Genomic DNA, 11,770 nt, shown 5'->3' with positions numbered 1-11,770 from the left:
TCAAACACAATGCAGCATGCCATTTTTTAAAAATTTTTTTATTTTATTTTTGTTCAATGTGTCCTGGGAGAGGTCCCCCAGCGGCCCAATATCTGGGCCTAGGAAGTTCCATCCCCCCATGACCTCAGATGTCCGGCTCCCTGCGCTCTCCAAGCCCTGGCTGCTCGCCGCCGCCTGGGCGATGGCCTCCACACCACACCGCTCGTGTCCGCAGTCTTCTCCCCCATGGGCACGTCTCTGCGGTGTGGGGAGGCCGCGCGCCTCAGGCAGTGAGGCTGACTCTCAGGTTCCTCAGGAACCTGCGGATCCTGCCCAGCATGGTGGTGCCTGAGCCCGAGCTGCCGCCGGAGAGGCTCCGCCCCGACTTGTGGGAGGTCCCGGAGTCCTTGGCGCTGGGGGCGTGGCTGATGCCTTCGTCGGGGGCGCGCCTGCCGCGCGCCGGGCTGCTGCGGCCCTTGTCCTCCTTGTGCTCCCGCGCGGCTCTGTGGCTGCCTAAGGAGCGGCTGGAGTCCGCCGGGGCGATCTTGTGCCCCCGGGCCTTGCGGCGGCTGTCGGCGGCGGCCTGCGGTGGCGGGAAGTGCGGGGGGCTCGCTCCTCCTCCCGGCGCTTGCGGGGCGGCCTTCCCGCCGGCTCCCCACTGCCCGCCGAGCTCGGCGCGTCCCAGAGGAGCTGGCCTTCCGACGCGTCCCGAGCGGCTTCTCCCGCAGGCTTGCCGGCAGCTCCGGGCCCGGCGAACGCCAGGCATCTGCCGGCCTCCCCCGCTGCGAACTCTGCTGCTGTCCCTGCCGCCGCCACTGCCGCGGCTGCCGCGGCCTCCCCGGCGGCCGCCGCCTCGGACGTGGCCCCTGCTGCCGACTCCCTGCAGAGCCCCGGGCAGTTGGGGGCAGCGAAGGTGGGCAGGCTGTTGGTTGTTGGGGGGTCCTGGGTGGTCTGTTCCCCGCCAGCAAAAGCTGCAGAGGTGGCCCCGGCCACCTCAGAGCCCTCGGAGAGGCTCCGGACACTGACCTGGTCCTGATCGATTATTTGGACATCTGCGCCTGCTGCGTTCCTGCCGTCGTCGTCCTCCAGCAGAGGCATGTCCAGCATGTCCTCTGCTCGAGCGGCGGCGTCGGTTCTGCTGTGAGTGGGCACCGGCGGCGGCCTCAGTACCTGGATAATGCTCTCCCAGTAGGGGAAGAGGTCTTCCTGTGCATCCAGTGGGGGGCTCAGCCGCAGGTAGCAGGAGCGGCCGGTGGCGAATTTGAGGCGAAGCATTTGTTTTTTTCCCGGTCGTGAACAGAAAGCCTCACAAACTTCAAGGGAAGGAGCCTGGTGAGCTCCAGGGTGGTGGAAGCCTTGCGGCCTTTTCCCTTGGTGGCGTGGCCCTGGTCGGAGTACTGTTCACAGCCGGTGGCCGGGCGGGCCAGCAGCAGGACATCTGGGAGCGGGAGGCTGGGGCTGGTGGATGCGATGCCCACGGTCATCATTCGGATTCGGTTGTGCACGTCGACGACTTCCCCTCTTTTGGTGACCTGCACAAAGTCGCTTTCGAGCATGGGTGCGTATTTAAACAGGTCATATTCGCCCTTACGCAGTTGTCGCTGGAGTTTCCCCATGGCGGTGTGTTGAAACAGGCCCACCCTGGAGGCGCTGTGGGCGGTGTGATAAGGCGTCAGAGACTCCATTGTTTTTGAGTTGGTAGCACAATCGGGCTGGGCCGGCGAGGGGTGGGCGTTGGTCTGGGGGCCGGTCCCTGGAGCTCCTCCTCCTCCTCGACCTCTGTTGGGTTGGCAGAGCGTGCAGCCCCCCTCCTGCTGCACGCGGCTGGCTCTGTGGGCAGGGGTCCCAAATCCACCCCGCGCCCCACAGGACACAGGCCACAGGCCACAGGCCCCCGCTTTGTCTCAGAACCTCCCAGAGACAGGGGTCAGGGTGGGGGGGATCTGAGGGTGACCGAGGGGACGCTGGTGGGTGCTGGGATTTCAGTCTAAAAAAACGAGAAGAGCTTGCAGTTTGTAGTGTGAAGTACAAACTGAAGTCTTGGTGAGAGACTAAGCACTCTCTCAGCCTGCACCCCTGAGCGGCCCTATTTATACTCTGCTGCCCTCTGTGACCTGTCACGCTGTCTCATACCCCTTAGTGACACCCCCTCAGGGCAGGGCCATCATCCTCCCCCCAAATGTCCCATTGCCCCCACAGAGGACAGGCCCACCCTGCCAGGGACCCAGGCAGGTATCCAAATAAAAATGTCTTCAAATGGAACAATTTTGTGTGGGGAATTTTTTTTTTCCCCTCCTCCAAATTCGGAAGATTTAGCAACTGGACAAAATCCATGGGAATTACTATAAGATGATGGGTTGGCAGAGTGTGCAGCCCCCCTCCTGCGGCTCTCGGCTGGCTCTGTGGCAGGGGTCCCACATGGATGGAGGAGGCACCATCCATCTCTATGCCCTTGCAGGGTATATGGCATATGCTTGAACCATTTGAGCTCTTGGTTTCGTTTTATCCAAGAACCCAGAATTGGCAGTCTTGACCCTTAGCCTGTTCCTTCATAAGATTGCAGTAGACATGGCTGCTAGCAGCCATTAAGAGCCATTTATGATGACATTAAAAACGGCCTCCCTTGTGGGGCGCATGGCTGGCTCAGTGGGTTAAAGCCTCTGCCTTCAGCTCAGGTCATGATTCCCAGAGTCCTGGGACCAGCCCCACATCGGGCTCTCTGCTCCAAAGGAAGCCTGCTTTCCCCTATCTCTCTGCCTGTCTCTCTGCCTACCTGTGATCTCTGTCTGACAAATAAATAAAATCATTAAAAAACAAAACAAAACAAAACAAAACAAAAAAGGCCTCCCCTAGGCACCAGGCCGTGTTCTCCGCATACGACCATGAGAATCCCATCAGGTTTGGTACGGTTCCCACTGCCCCGTTTTATGAAGAGAGTGAGGGGACATCATCAGCCTAACTTCACAGAACTAATGGTCGTAGAGGCCATGTTCACGGGCAGGTCTAGCGATCGGATCCTAAAGCCTTGTTGGGAACCACCATAGTACTTCGCTCCACAAAGCTTGGGCCAGCCACAGGTTTTAAACCAGACTGATTGAAGACCTTTCTGCGGCACTGTCGGAAGTTGCAGGACTCCCTGCGTGTGTATGTGTTCTGGAGAGAACCTAAGACGCCACCACTTCAGACAGCGGCTGGGCAGAATGTTACAGGGGGGCATCTTGGTTCCTCCCCTCGCTTATGCTTCCACAAGCAGCCCATCTGTGGAAACCTGGTTATTGTCTCCTAAGACCCCCACCCCCACCCAGGTTTTCGTCCCTTCTCCTCCAGTGAAAGGAAGTGGGGGTCGCGGGGGGAGTGCTGAGATGTCATCTGCGATTCCAAGAGCTTGCCAAGCAGCCTCCCTGGGCAACAGGAGTGCTTTGGAAGCAGCAACACCTGTGGGGAGCAAGTACCCTTGACCTTCCTGCCTTACTGCCCCTCCCACACAGCTAGCCGCAGAGTATGTGATTTCCAAACTGTTGCTTGAAAGTTCCAGAAGGATTTTCTGCTCCCAAGTCTCGTATCTCCCGGTTTGAGGTTTTGCCCGAAATCCGACATCTGGGATTCATTCCTTGAAAACCAAGGTCTTTCTGTTAAAACGCACCCACGTGTTCATCCGCAGGTGAAAGGACAAATGAAAGGTGGTCTAGCCATACAGAGGGATGTTCTTCAGCTGTGAAAAGAAAATGAGGTACTGCTACGTGCTACAACAGGGATGAATCCTGAAAATAGGATGCTAAGTACAGGAAGCCAGAGGCAAAACGGCCACATACTGTGTGATTTCATTGAGACGAAATGTTCCAGAAGAGGCAACTCCATAGCTACATGAGAGGCTGACTGGAGGGAGGGGAGTGTAGGGAGCGACTGCTTAATGAACAGGACCGGGATTTCCTTTGTGGGGATGACAATTCTGGAACTAGATAGTGGGGTGGTCTCACAGCATTGTGAACGTACTGAGTTTCACTCTCTCTACAATGGGTACGATGGTAAACTTGATGTTGTAGTTTCTCTCTCTCTTCCACAATGCACATATCCATTCCTGCTTGGAACCCTTTAGAAAGGTCAGTGGCGTGACTCAGCTTTCCATTTCCTCATCTATAAAATGGGGTAAGAGCTGCCGTGAGGATTCAACGAGATAATGCACGTGAAGTGTTGAGCGTATCGTGGAGCTCCATAAATCGTAGCTGTTGTAATCCTTCGTCCTCCGCTGGCCCTTCAAGCGTCGGTGCAGCTTCCTTCCTGAGAGCAGTTTTTGAGAAGACAAACTGAGACGCTTCTGGGGTTAGAGCTACTATGAGAACACAGAAGGATGCTCAATGGGCAAAACTGGCTTCTTCGGAGTCCCGGCTTCAGGCAGATCCGTGAACACACAGAGAAACTGAGCACAACCAGAGTAGGGGATGCAGCGAGAGGAAAGGCTTAATATGGGTTTGGGTTTCAAGGGTTTGTTCCAAGCCCATGGGGAGAAAGTGGGATAAAGATGGAAAATAGCATTTTAGCTCTTGGCAGAAAGTGCAAGTTTTAATTCCAGAGTCCCCTGGGGCCAGAATCCTTTAGAACGCTCGATTCGGAAAGAGGTGTGTCAGGCCAGATGTCAGGGAGAGGCAAGGGGACAAGGGTGAGGTCAGGAGAGAGGCTGCTGGACTCTTCCAGGCCCTGCAGTGTGACGTCACCACCCCAGCAGGAGGCGGCCGCATGGAAGGACACTGGCTAAGCCCGTGTCTGATTCTGGCGGAGGCCCCATCCAAATAATTCTCCCGGATCCTCCCAACCTTCCCTCTCCGTCGAATGTGAAACAAGATGAACCAAACAACTTGATGCTAAATACATAGTCATCTTTTTTTAGTCAAGGATCAAAACACAAACGTGGCCGCAGAAAATTAAACTGCTTTTAATGCACTTGGTAAAAGGAGCTTTCAGTTCCAATAACCATATCCAGTGTTATTTTTTGGATCAATTTTTTTGGCCATGGCCACCACCCACTTCCTTCCCCTCCAATTCATTGTCGGTGGCAGCTGAGAAAAACGGTCTTGAGTTTTCGTAACAGCTGATTGATGGGTGGCACCTACACCTACAACCAGAGGGTAAATGTGAGAAATTCCACACACCACCCTTAGAGAAACTAGATTATCTCCTGAAAGTGGGGGTAAACAGGTGCTATCACCAAGTGGATCTTTAGAGATTGGGCAGTGTCCCTGATGTGCAAGCAAAGCAGCAAAATCAGGACACTGGTGTCGCAGGGGTTAGCTTGAACCGTGCAGGAGTTCAGAGGAGCAAGCTCCCATTCATGTGCACAGGAGTCTGAACCTGGAATGAAGCTACTCTCTCTCCGAAGAGAGATGTTAGCGGCAGAGCACCCCATTTCTATTTCTAGCCTGGTACGGATACCTTTGTGTGCAGGCAAAGAGCAAGGGCGCCTTGGTTGAACTGGTTGCCACTTGCTGGTCAAGTTTAGAGGGTTCTTGGATTTCAACATCAGAAAGGAGCCCTTGTGTCTGGGTCCAGTCAGTCGGTTGGAGGGGGTCTGGTTGCCCTAAGCCTGAGTTGGTCCATCCACAAGACCCCCTGTCCATCTCTGAAGGCTGGGTCCCGGGCCAGGGCTGGGACGGACCTCTCTGATTTTGCCCCTTGGCCAAGAGGCCGAAATGTCCTCGTGAAGTTGAGGGAGTGGACCAGAAACAGAAACAAATGGCTTTAGTTCCAGGAAGTCAGAAATGGAAGGAAAAGTTGTAGATCTGCTTTTCTGCTTTGAGACCCACTGTGGACTAGGCTTTTGCTGTGCTGGCCAGAACTCTGCAGCTGACCTTGGGAAAGCCCTTCTCCTCTCTAGGCCTCAACTTCCTCATATGTAAAGTACATCTGGGATTAGTCAAGATCCTTCTGGGTCTGACATGCTGTGTGGTTCTAGCTGTCCCAGTACTGTCTCTCTTTGCCGGGGGTCAATGAGCCTGAAGGCATGTGGCGAGGGATAGGGAGAAGGGGCCCGAGAGTCGTCCGGTGCGGGTTCTTGTGAGTTTAATTCACTGAAAGGGGGAGGACAAGAAAGGGGTAAGAAAATAAAGTAAAACGAAGGAAGAACCTAAGAGGGGAGTTGAGGAGGGGGAAGGTAGGAAACCTGGAGGTGGCACAATGACCTCAGGGCTCCTCAGGTACATCCTGGCCTGGCGGACATTGTTAGAAGGGGAGGTGAGGGAGTGGCAAGTCTTGTTTTCCAAAGAAGGCCACAATACCATCGCCGCCCCCACGTGCTTCTGCAATGTGGTCTTGTCATTGCCCTGTGAAGAAGGAAAAGTTCATTTTCTCTCCCCTAAAACCGGGGTTGTCCTTCTGACTCACTTGTAGCCAGTAGAATGTGGCAGCAGTTCCGTTGGGTGCCTTCAGAGGCTCAGGGAGAAGCAGCTTCCACTTGGCTATCTTGAGATATTTGCTCTGAGGGAAGCCAATCTGACTACCCGTGAGCACCATGAGGAAGGCCGCGTGTAGGCATTCCTGTGGAGAACCCCACCTTATCGCCATCTCCCTCAAGGCACCAGACTCGTGAGTGAAGATTGGACTCGCCAGCCCTGACTGCTGGTTCACTTCACTTGCTACCATGAGGAGCAGAAGAAACCGCTCCCAGTGGAGCCCTGCCCAAATTCTTGATGTAGAGCAATCTACGAGATATCATTTTTTAGGTCACAAAGTTTTGGGGGGGGGGGCGTTTGTTATAAAGCAAAAGGATGGCAGGAGAGGCTTCTAAAAATACAAGCTTCCTTAAAACGGGAAACCCTTAAACATGTATGAACAAGGCTTTTAAGAGCTCAGAGATGTGTGAGATTTCAAAACAATTGGGAGGCCAACTTCTCACGTTGCCTGTCCAGGACATTACCACAAAGTTACCATTTTCTATAGGTCACCGTACTATGTTTTTTTTTTAAAAAGTGTGTTTTTATGGGACAAAAGGGACAAAAGGCACCCATCCCGGCAGATCGGTTAGAAGGAAAGAGGTGAGAAGCAGCACATGTTGGCGAGGATGGGAAACAGCAGAGCGCCCACGCATTCCTGGTGGGAGCGCAAAGTAATGGGACAGTCACTGTTGGAATTAGCATCTGGGACTGAACATATGTGTGTATTCAGTTCCGTTTCTATATGTCTGACAGAAATGTATGTATATTTTTACCCAAAGTTCTGCATATAAATGTTCATAGCAGCACTATTCTTATTAGCCCCAAAGTGGAAGTAACTCGAACACCCACCAAAGGCTGAATGAATCAGTAAATAGTCGAATATGAAATATATCTGTAATGAAATATAGCTGTGAGAAGGAATAGTTGCCACAAAAATCATGACTCTGCTGTTGAGGGAGAGAACCCGGAGTCAAAGAATACATACAACGTGATTCCATTCACCTAAAGTGGAAAAAGAAGCAAAATGAGTCTCCGATGTCAGAGGTTAGGGTAATGGTTCCCCCGGGTGGTGGTAGAGAACCTGGGAGGGGCTTCTCGTATGATGTTCTATCTCCAGCTCAAATGTGAACAACAGGAGGAAGGGCATGCTCTCGAAGCAAAGGATAGTTCTTGAAATAACTCGTTTAACTTTCTAAAAGGTTTTATGAAAAACTTTAATTAATTTTTAAAATTAAATGAAATGTAATAGACAGGAGGCTTTTAAGTTCTCCTTCTTTAATCTCCTGTAAATTGCGTATGGCAAGGTGCTGGGGCCGTGACTATGTCCGTGGGAGAAAGAAACCGGGCCGACGTGGTCAGCAGCCACAGAAACTGGGGGAAAGAGGCCAGCCCTCCAAGGAAGGTGCTTCTCCGAGGCTCCTCGAGGCCAACTGTATTGTGCGCACGCAAGGGCATTTCTACAAAGATCTTTCCCAAGCTTGTGCAGGTCACGGCACATGCAGGAAACGGCAACATTGGAATGGCGTACTGGCGTATCACATGGGGCTCCCGGCAGCCAAAGCCAACTGGCTGGGTCCTCCGGGTGCCCCCAAGCTGAGTGGTATCATTTCCTCAGCACACCTGTGGGAAAACACCCACTCACAGAGTGTGGGAAAACATGAACTTCCGTAACACATTGTAAGTTCTCTTGCTCTTCTGCTCCAGGAAATTCCAGCTCTATGTGCCCTTCATTTCTGGATTACAGGTCCCATTTGCAGTAACGAAGATCACGGGGCCCAGGGGTTTATGTAGCATTCCTGGTCTCTGCTTTATGCCGCGGTCTCATTTCCCCTTCCAGCCTCATTTCCCAACACACCCTCACCCCCTTCCCGCTACCCTCCCCCACCCTATCCCCTAAACACACGATATCCTGGGCGCGCTGTTCTTGTCTGTCATCTAGAAACATCGCCCAAGACCCCCAAGCTCCCAGGTCCTCCTCTTTCTCCATCATCTCTCTGCTCAGACCTTCCCTTCTCTACGATGCCTCTTTCTATACGCTACCCAAGGCCACCGCCGCACTTTGATTTGCGTTCCTGGTAGGTGTGTGTATACATGAATTATCTTGCCCATAGTAGGAGCTCTCAACAACTGTTTCTCGAATGACTTCTAGGCTGCAGAGAGACCGTGACACTAATTCCACCCTACCCCTGTTCTGGATGGTCACTCATTATCCCCTTGAGTCGGAACCCCCACGTTCCGAGGGTACCCGTCTTGTGGCCACTCCACACTCTGCCATTGCCCTGCCCTGGGAGCCATGCAGCCTGGTTGAGAGACATTACGCACCCATCCCCTCAACTCTGGGATTGACATTAGGCTAATGGTGATGTGACAAAGGGAGGGGGGGACTGCCCCTTAGCCTCAGTGCTGGCTCCCACCATTCAAGCAATAGCCCGTAGTACCGGGATGTGGCCACAAGGGGCTCTACTGGGCGACTCTTACCTGTACAGTGGAGGAGGGTTTGTGGGAATCCATCTTGCCCAGATGCACAAGGAAGAGCTCAAGGAGCTGTCGCCTCCTGTCCAGTTCCCTTTGGCTGCCTTATCCTGATGCCACCTAGAAGCTCTTTTGTATCTTAAGACATTCCTCCTTGCGGGGAAGGGCACTTCCCCTTTGGTCTGTTCTCCCTCCTCTAGAGGAGTGCTGAACCTATGCCACGAGCTCCCTGTCCCGCCAGGCAGGCTGTGGGATGGAAAATTGTCCTGTGCCATCTTTTCAACACCTCCTGACTCTGCCCCCTTCTGTTTCCCCAACGCCACCCAGGATTAGGTTTCTTCATCTCTGGCCAGGATTAATACAATCCTGGCTTCCTGGAGGATCGCTGGTCTCCAGACAGCCCCCTGGCCGCCAGCTGTGCACCCTGGCTTTCAACGGCTCCCCAAGGCCCAGACATTCACACAGCACCCCAGGTGCCCGAAGATCCAGCAGCCTGATTCTCCAGCCTCACGTCCCACTTCTCCCCTTGGGCTCCAACCAGCAGTACTGAAATGCCTGTAATTGCTCAACACAAGTGATATTTCGAGGTTTTGTACTTTGCACACATTCTTTTCTGTGACCTGCGCCTCCCCATGCTGTGCCCTAGCTCCCCATACTTCCTCCGCCTGGCAGAGCCCTAGTCGCCCTTAAAGCTGCTGATTCCCCTGTGAACCCTTCCCCGACCTCAGACTCCTTCCCATGCCCAGGAACCCCTCCTCGGAATGGATCCTGTGCCCTGAATGCACGTCTCTCCTTGTATCTGCCACTTAGAGTTGGGATGACTCCTCAAGCCTGTCCTGTTTTCCCCATCGACGCCACAGCTCCCCGCGGGAGGCCGAGCTAGCACTCAGTGGGTGACACGTGGGAGGTGTTGCCTCACCCCTCTCTGAACCATCGCCTCCACCTTGAGCAAGTCCTTTCAATGCTCTGACCTCCCCTTTGCTGATCTGCCCAAACGGAGACCTGGGACAATCAGATGAACTTTAAATCATTAATGAACTCTAAGGGGCCCAGTGCTGTTCAACAGCCAAATGCTATGCAGATGTCTTTATTCCACACTCGCATTTACCTGCACTTGCCTGTGTGGAAATCAGAGGGTCAAAGGAATGGGAAGTGCTCTTTTTGTAACTTCGCTGCCTTGAGTCCAGGGAAAAGCTGCTTACGAGTCAACTATTAATTCTCTCTCCCCATAGCAACGAGTCTTCTCTGAAGCTCTGGGTTAATGATTCTTCTTCTTCTTCTTCTTCTTCTTCTTCTTTTTTTGTTTTCTCCCTAAAGATTTTATTTATTTATTTGACAGAGGGAGAGAGGTCACAAGTAGGCAGAGAGGCAGGCGGAGAGAGAGAGGAGGAAGCAGGCTCCCTGCCTAGCAGAGAGCCCGATGCGGGTCTCGATCCCAGGACCCTGGGATCATGACCTGAGTTGAAGGCAGAGGCTTTAACCCACTGAGCCACCCAGGCACCCCTGGGTTAATGATTCTGAGGTTGTTTTCCTCGCGGGGCCAAACCGTACCTAATCTTTGGCATGTTGTATTCTTTAAGAATAACTGGACTCGCTCCAATAATTCTCCATTCTGGGGTTGTGAACCTTGCTCGGCTCGGCCCGAGGAAACGGTGACTGTGTGGGGGTCCCTGGCTCCGTTCCTTCCTCCTCCGTGCCCCCACCCCATGGCCACGGCCACCTTCCCTTCACAAAGAGGAGAGACTCCTCTCCTCCCCCACTGAAGGGCCAAGCACGGATGCTGGGACCTAACAGATTATCTCCCTCACGTGAAGTTTAAGGATTTGTTTTCTGAACTCTGAAGGGGAGACTTGGTAAGGGCAAACCCCTTTAAATTGTTTCTCCGTGCCCAAGGTTAGTTAGTGGCGGTGGGAGAAACGGATTATAGGGAGATTCCCGACTGGTCCCTGGAACCCCAGGCTGTTTATGGCTGCGGTGCAGGTCACACAGAGGCTGGGGATGGAAGTCTGGGAGCCAGACACCGCTCACGGGTGGTCTGGGCACTCTTGAGAGAAGACCAGCTGACGGCCGGGAACTCACCGAAATTCAAAAGCCAGCTCGCAGAGGCCCACTACCAAGAGTCCCCCAGCTCGATCCCTCCCTCCCCTCAATCTAGCACATTTGGTGCAGAGTTTGGGAACACAGTGGTGGAAATGCTTTGCATAAAGGAGTGGGTCACTGTTCTGCAAAGGTTCCACTGTGCCGTAGGAACAAGTTCACTTTTCAGTGCTCCTATGTGTAAAACAGAGAGATTACATGTACCGTCGGTAATTTATGCCAAGAACCCAGAACCCAATTTAAAGAGACCAGACCTTCCAGACAGAAGACAAACACTTTTGTGCGTACATAAGAGTGAAAACGTAAGGGAAGGTGTTGGTATGTCTGGAGCAGAAATTTCATCATAACCGCCCCGGCATTTCGCGGACCATTCAGACTGCAGAGATCTGATGGCCCAACAGAACATTTCCAACAGCACTGAAAGCCCGGTCTTCGCCTCATGATCTTGTCTTGCCTTTTCACACTGTCCTGAATTTTGCGTGTACTGTTCCCTTGTGTTTTGTCCCACATGTACTTTTAAAATGTTTTACCACATGTACTTTCGATTTTTTTGTTCTGGAACTATTCTGCAGGTGGAATAGGGGACAGCCACAGAATCGGTGTTTATGCTAGGCCGGGGTATGCAGCTGTACACTATCTCTGTCACATCCCACTCTATTGTCAGTGGTGCTGATAGTAATTTGGGCTGCTTGCAGTGTTTTGCTACTTTTTGCTATAAACGTTCTCAGCGCCTTAGCAAGTTCTTTCCTTGGTATATACCCTGGGTATAGACAGGTTCTCAGTCTAGCTGAGAATAT

The 11,770-nt window shown here is 53.1% G+C and overlaps 1 pseudogene; it reads right to left on the bottom strand.

Annotated features, from left to right (window-relative positions):
* On the bottom strand, positions 1–1,664 carry LOC123393266 (annotated as a pseudogene).
* Positions 1,665–11,770: the final 10,106 nt, after the last annotated feature.

Source organism: Mustela putorius, unplaced genomic scaffold (genome assembly GCF_011764305.1).
Source record: "Mustela putorius furo isolate JIRA1106 unplaced genomic scaffold, ASM1176430v1.1 tig00000785_pilon_pilon_pilon, whole genome shotgun sequence".
Lineage (NCBI taxonomy): Eukaryota > Metazoa > Chordata > Mammalia > Carnivora > Mustelidae > Mustela > Mustela putorius.
The sequence above is the reverse complement of the archived record's forward strand: the minus strand, read 5'-3'. Positions and strand labels throughout refer to the sequence as shown.